This window comes from Myxine glutinosa, chromosome 11, assembly GCF_964187855.1.
Source record: "Myxine glutinosa chromosome 11, kmMyxGlut1.1, whole genome shotgun sequence".
NCBI lineage: Eukaryota > Metazoa > Chordata > Myxini > Myxiniformes > Myxinidae > Myxine > Myxine glutinosa.
In genome coordinates this window covers 46,038,311-46,044,310 of record NC_136271.1, presented here as the reverse complement: position 1 = coordinate 46,044,310, position 6,000 = coordinate 46,038,311, and the positions used below count along the sequence as shown (strand labels likewise).

General features: G+C 45.1%; 1 protein-coding gene across 2 annotated transcripts in view; it reads right to left on the bottom strand.

Annotated features, from left to right (window-relative positions):
* LOC137436635 (RNA-binding protein 25) overlaps window positions 1-6,000 on the bottom strand; it is a 188,310-nt gene that overhangs the window by 129,344 nt on the left and 52,966 nt on the right. The window lies entirely within an intron of this gene.

The following is a 6,000-nucleotide window of genomic DNA, read 5'->3' as shown; positions in this document are numbered from 1 at the left end:
GGGGATTTGAAACGAGCTGTGCATGCAAGAAGCCACACAAACATCGCACAGCTGAAAGAAATCTGCATGGAGGAGTGGGCAAAAATTTCTCCCAGTCGATGTCAGAGACTGGTAGAGAGTTATAAGAAACGCCTACTTGAGGCTGTTTCTGCCAAAGGGGGCAATACCACCTATTAGAGCCAAGGGTGTACTTACTTTTTCCACATGCGAAATTTGCATTTATGTTTATTTAAATTATACAATGGACTACAAAATGTAAATGTTTCATTATATTTGTTATATTATATCACCTTTATCTATCAATATTGTTGAAATGAAGATCAAATAGCTGTATGTTGAAATATGTTGAAAAAGTCAAAACTTTACATGGGGTGTATTTACTTTTTCACGTGACTGTATGTGTGTGTGTGTATATGTATATATGTATATGTATATATATATATATATATATATATATATATATATATATATATATATATATATATATATATATATATATATATATATATATATATATATATATATATATATATATATATATATTGTTGTGGATATGAGAATGGTTTTTTTTTGTTGTTGTTGTAGTGTAAATTGTTGTTAAAATATCGCCCTCCTTGCTCCAGTGTTGTATAAAGGTCAAAGGGCGTTCCCGTAGTTAGTTCCATAAAGCATACATGAAGGACACCATAATATCCCTGTTCAGTAGCTTATTTCCTTATTATGTGTATTAGGGTAAGGCCTTGTCTTCCATTAAGATGACACTCCATTGCACCAAGTGAAATAAGATAGATTCCCTTTCATGCCCCATTCCCACTCCCAAAACTTATATTGCCAACTACAATAGCCGCCATTAAGCATGTGCTCAGCTCGGGGAAGAAGGGCGTGCCCGCCCATCGTCATCAAGGGTGGAGTCAGAGGGCCTGTGCCCACCAATCAGGGCCGAAGCGAGCTCACCGAGGGGCGTGTCCTGAAGGCCGGCGGCTTGATCGCCTGAGGCGCTATAAAAGCGCGCGCGCAAGAACCGAGTGTGTGGTTGGACCAAGCGAGAGACGTGCAAAGAAAGGCGCGTCAGAACGTTGGTTGGTGGTTGGTGGCGGAAAGAGAGTTGGTTACAAAAGAGAGTGGGAGAAGTAAAGAGAAGTGAGGCGGAGTGAGGCAGAGTGAAGCCAAGAAAGACAGCAAGCCTTGTGAGGGTTGAGTTGAGGAGGAGCACAAAAAGGGACACCAAGAGTTGCGTCGACGCCACCGAGGTTTTCCCGCCAAGAACGCGAGGAGTCGGAGCTGTCACCTCCAGCCCTGCCGTTTGCAGGGACCTGACCCTTCCTCCCCCTCCAGCCATCCACCTCCTGCCATTCCTATCATCATTCCCCGCGTGAGTCTGTCTTTTGTTTGTTCTGTCCTGGGTTTAATTAAGACTGTAGGTAAGCTAGCGTTGCACTGTGTCTCTGAGTTCTTCTGTAAATTATTTTCTTATCTTTCCTTCTTCCTTGGTTTCTTTCAACCCTGTACATAGTAATAAATTATATTTGTATTCCTTACCCTTTGTCTTTCTTCTTCTTCACATCCTTCGCTTTAGTCTTTTCCCCATTGAATATCTGTGGCGCGATTTTGGCCAACGTTCAGGAATCGGGTTAGTCGGGGTAACTGTTAGGGCCGCGGTGCCATCCGCTCGGCCAAACAACATCTTGTCCGCGGTCCGTAATAATACATATATATCTACATATAATATATACATATATATATATATATATATATATATATATATATATATATATATATATATATATATATTGTTACGGACACGACTTAAGATGTTGCTTGACCGAGCGGAATGGCCGCCGTGTTCGCACAGTTTACCCGATTACCCCCAACTCACCCGATTCCACTCGAACGTTGGCCGAATCGCGCTACGCTAAATCAATGAAGGAAAGGACACAACGGCTGGGATAAATGCAACGACACAAGGGGTACAGTTCTCAAGACCTCCGGAGGAGGATATAATTGGTGATGCAGAAACGGGTAGATTACACGGTAAGAGGTAAAGCACAGAAAAGATGGGCACTGAGACACAGTCTTATCTATCCCCGACAGACCACAGACAAACGGGACAAGACTGACTTACACGGGGATTGATGGCAGGGAAGGACAGGCAGTCGATAGCACAAGGTGCACCTTGGCTCCGGGACAGGATACAGCTCGGTCCAGTCCAGAGATGCGGGGAGGTATCGCAGCGCTCGGTTGGTGGCGTCTCTCTTCCTTCAAGTCCAGCGCGCATCTGACGTCACCTCCCTCTATCTGCGCATGCTCAGCGGGGAGTGACACGCCCTCGGCTCGTTGTCTCCGCCCCAGATGGAATCGGTCCGCCGCTTCTATTGGGTGCGGGGGGTTACCGGGCTCCGCCCTTGACGAGGAGCTGACAGCGAGCCCCTGCGTGGTAACCCCGTCGGAGCACATGTTCAATGGCGGCTAACCAAGCCGGAGTGAGGACGCACACTCCCCGCGCTGCCGCCGCTGTTGTTGTTGTTGTTGTTGTTGTACCATGAGGAAGAGCTGCGGGGAGGTATTGGGAGGTCCTAAACTTTCTAACGGTGACATACAATCACATTCTGGTGCAACGAAGAGTCAGAATTAATGGAAACGAGTCCTTAACTGACATAGACTAAGAATAACTAGCAAGATGTCCTATAGTTGTCTACGTGAGATGCGGTGGACCTGGATGCGACATTTAATGGGGGAAAAAGGGGGAGGTCGGGTCTACAGAGTGTTGTTTACAGAAAATGGGACTAGGGAATGGGGGATTGGGGATAGTTGGGAAGTATTGGGGAAATAGGGGAATATTTACAAGCGGATATGGATGGAGGCCAATCTCATATCCGCAACAATATATATATATATATATATATACATATACTAGAAAAAGTACCCGGCGTTGCCAATGAGTCGCTTCCTGACGGGAATATGATATACGCAATCTGGGTCCATCACCAAGACTCCTAGAGGGAATTTCAAAAACAGATCGCAAGTACAGTGGAGCAATGGCGTATTGAGGAAAAATGACACTAGGGGTGAGATGCCAAATTGCCGCACCTCGTAACTTCCCATAAGTCTGAATGGTGTGTGTGTGTGTGTGTGTGTGTGTGTGTGTGTGTTTGTATGTATGTGTATGTGTGTGTCCGTGAAGTGTGTGTGTGTGTGTGTGTGTGTGTGTGTGTGTGTGTGTGTGTGTGTCCGTGATGTGTGTGTGTGTGTGTGTGTGTCCGTGATGTGTGTGTGTGTCCGTGATGTGTGTGTGTGTGTGTGTGTGTCCCCGTGTGTGTGTGTGTCCCCGTGTGTGTATGTGTGTGTCCCCGTGTGTGTATGTGTGTGTTCCCGTGTGTGTATGTGTGTGTTCCCGTGTGTGTGTGTGTGTCCCCGTGTGTGTGTGTCCCAGTGTGTGTGTGTGTGTGTGTGTGTGTGTGTGTGTGTGTGTGTGTGTGTGTGTGTGTGTGTGTCCCCGTGTGTGTGTGTGTGTGTGTGTGTGTGTGTGTTTGTGTCCCCGTGTGTGTGTGTGGGTCCGTGTGTGTGTCCGTGTGTGTGTCCGTATGTGTGTACAGTGTCCGTGTCAGGGCTGAAACCTTTTTACCATTTGAGTTTTGTCATCAAATTTTCATCAAAGCTTTATTATGGGAATATGGAGAAGGTAAATTAATAATTTTGTCAAAAGGTCAAAGTTCAGCGTCAAATAAAATCATCAATTTTCATGTGATTGACCTGAAATTTTAATAATTTGCATATTGGGTCAATTAATTTGTTCACCAATCAAAAGCTAGAAGCAGATTGTTTTTTTTTAATCTAAAGCTCAAAGGTTAAGGCTGCATAAAATAATCAATTTTCATTTTGTATTTTTTTTAAAAAACTATTTTCGTTATTTTGAGCATACAGAAGAAGAATATATCTAAATACAAACGGGCACAGACGAGCTTTGCATTTTCAGATGCTTTCTGGTTTAGCAGTTGCAACTGGTCCTACCCCCACCATCCACTCCACCCTCACTCCCTCCCTCCACTCCACCCCTTTATTTGATTTCCACACGGTTAAAAACCACAATGCGATAAGCTCCACAAACTCTAAATCCGAACCAATCTTCAAAATTATAACTTCAGAATTTACTCTAACAGTAACAGCAGTCCCAACTACTAAAATAGTGTTCATTCAAAAACGGGTCTCTGAGCAGTTCCCATGGATGTAAGAATTCAGTTAAAAACGATTATTAAATTAAATTAAAACAAACTAACCCCAGAATGAGATTCACAGCCTCGCTTAAATAAATGCATATATACACTTTGTTTTAAAATCGAGAGATATGGTAAATTTTGTCAGATTTCACTCCAGATTTGGAAATTATTTAGTTTACAGCATCCAATCCTCATATCACAATCCAGATTTTTATGATATGCTTCAATTACGTAATAATAATCGTGCCTTGCCTTAGAAACACGTTCGTTTAAGTAGGCCGAAACAAAATGGCAGCTTAATAACCCAGCGAGGTGCAGTGGGCTGAGTTTGGGTGGGTGGGGATAGACAAGCGAGGTGCAGTACACCACCACATCGGGTTTCCGGATTTGGGGCAGGTTCATAACGAGTTCATTTCAAAATCATAATTTTATTGAGGAATTTTTGAAACCTCCTTACCGACCTAACAACATCCGCTGGGACCCCAAAACATTCCACAGGAAGTTTGGTGGGGCTAGCCCCAAAACTGAGGGAGTAGTTTGGGGACGGACAGACAGACACTACTGTATGTATATATATATACATATATATACATATACATATACATATACATACATATACATACATATAATCGCACCTGCGCCATCACCAACTATATATATATTGTTACTGATCGCGGTTTAGATGGTATGATGGGCCGAGCGGATGGTCCAACCGCGACCGAACAGTTCTTCCCCGATTAGAACCCGATTCCACCCAAACGTTGGCCGGATCGCATCGCAGCTATTCAATAGGGAAAAGACAAAGGCGACACGGATGTGAAGAAGAAGAAGAAGACAAAAAGGTTGGAAATACTACTAAATTTATTCCTACTATTTACATGCTCAAAGTAACCAAGGAGAAGGAAAGATAATAAAATAATATACAGAAGAATCAGAGACACAGTGCAATTATTAGCTTATACAGACTTAATTAACCCAGGGACAGAACAAACAAAACAAACTCACGTACACAAGAAGGGTGGAAAGGCAGGAGGTGGATGGCTGGAGGGAGAGGAAGGTCCAAGGGGGTCCTGCAGCACAACCGGTGCGTTTAGCAGCCGCCGTTCCTTCACGGCCCTGCTCCAAACCGCTGTTCAGGCCCCCAAGCTGCTGTTGTGGCTGCTGTGGACGTCGCGTGCTTTGCCAGGCCTTGTCCGACTCGTCTGGTCCAAACCCTCAACTCTTTCTTGGTCCACTCACTCTTTACCACCGACTCCTCACCGCAACCAACGCAACCAACTGACCACCACCACCGACTCCTCACCGCAACCAACGCAACCAACTGACCACCGACTCCACTGACTGACTCCTCACGACTCTCTCTCTTGCTTCTTGCGTGCGCGCCTTTTATAGCGCCTCCAGCGATCAAGCCGCCGGCCTTCAGGACACGCCCATCGGTGTGCTCACCTCGGCCCTGGTTGGTCACGCGACCCTCTCGCTCCGCCCTTGATGACAACGGGCGGGCACGCCCCTCTTCCCCTCTATGACGAGGTGGAGACACGCCTTTCTTCTCCGACCCTGCCTCATGGTCAATGGCGGTTATTGGAGGGGAGGTAATTTGGCAATCGAGGCTCGGCAATGACCAGAGGGGATGTAAAAGGGAATGGAGATTTTGGGGATGGGAATGAAAGGGGATCTATTCTCTTTCACTGGTGCAATGGAGTACTTCAATTAATGGGAGACACAGCCTTACCCTAAAACACAGAATAAGAGATAACTATCAAACAGGGGTATTCTATTATTTGGC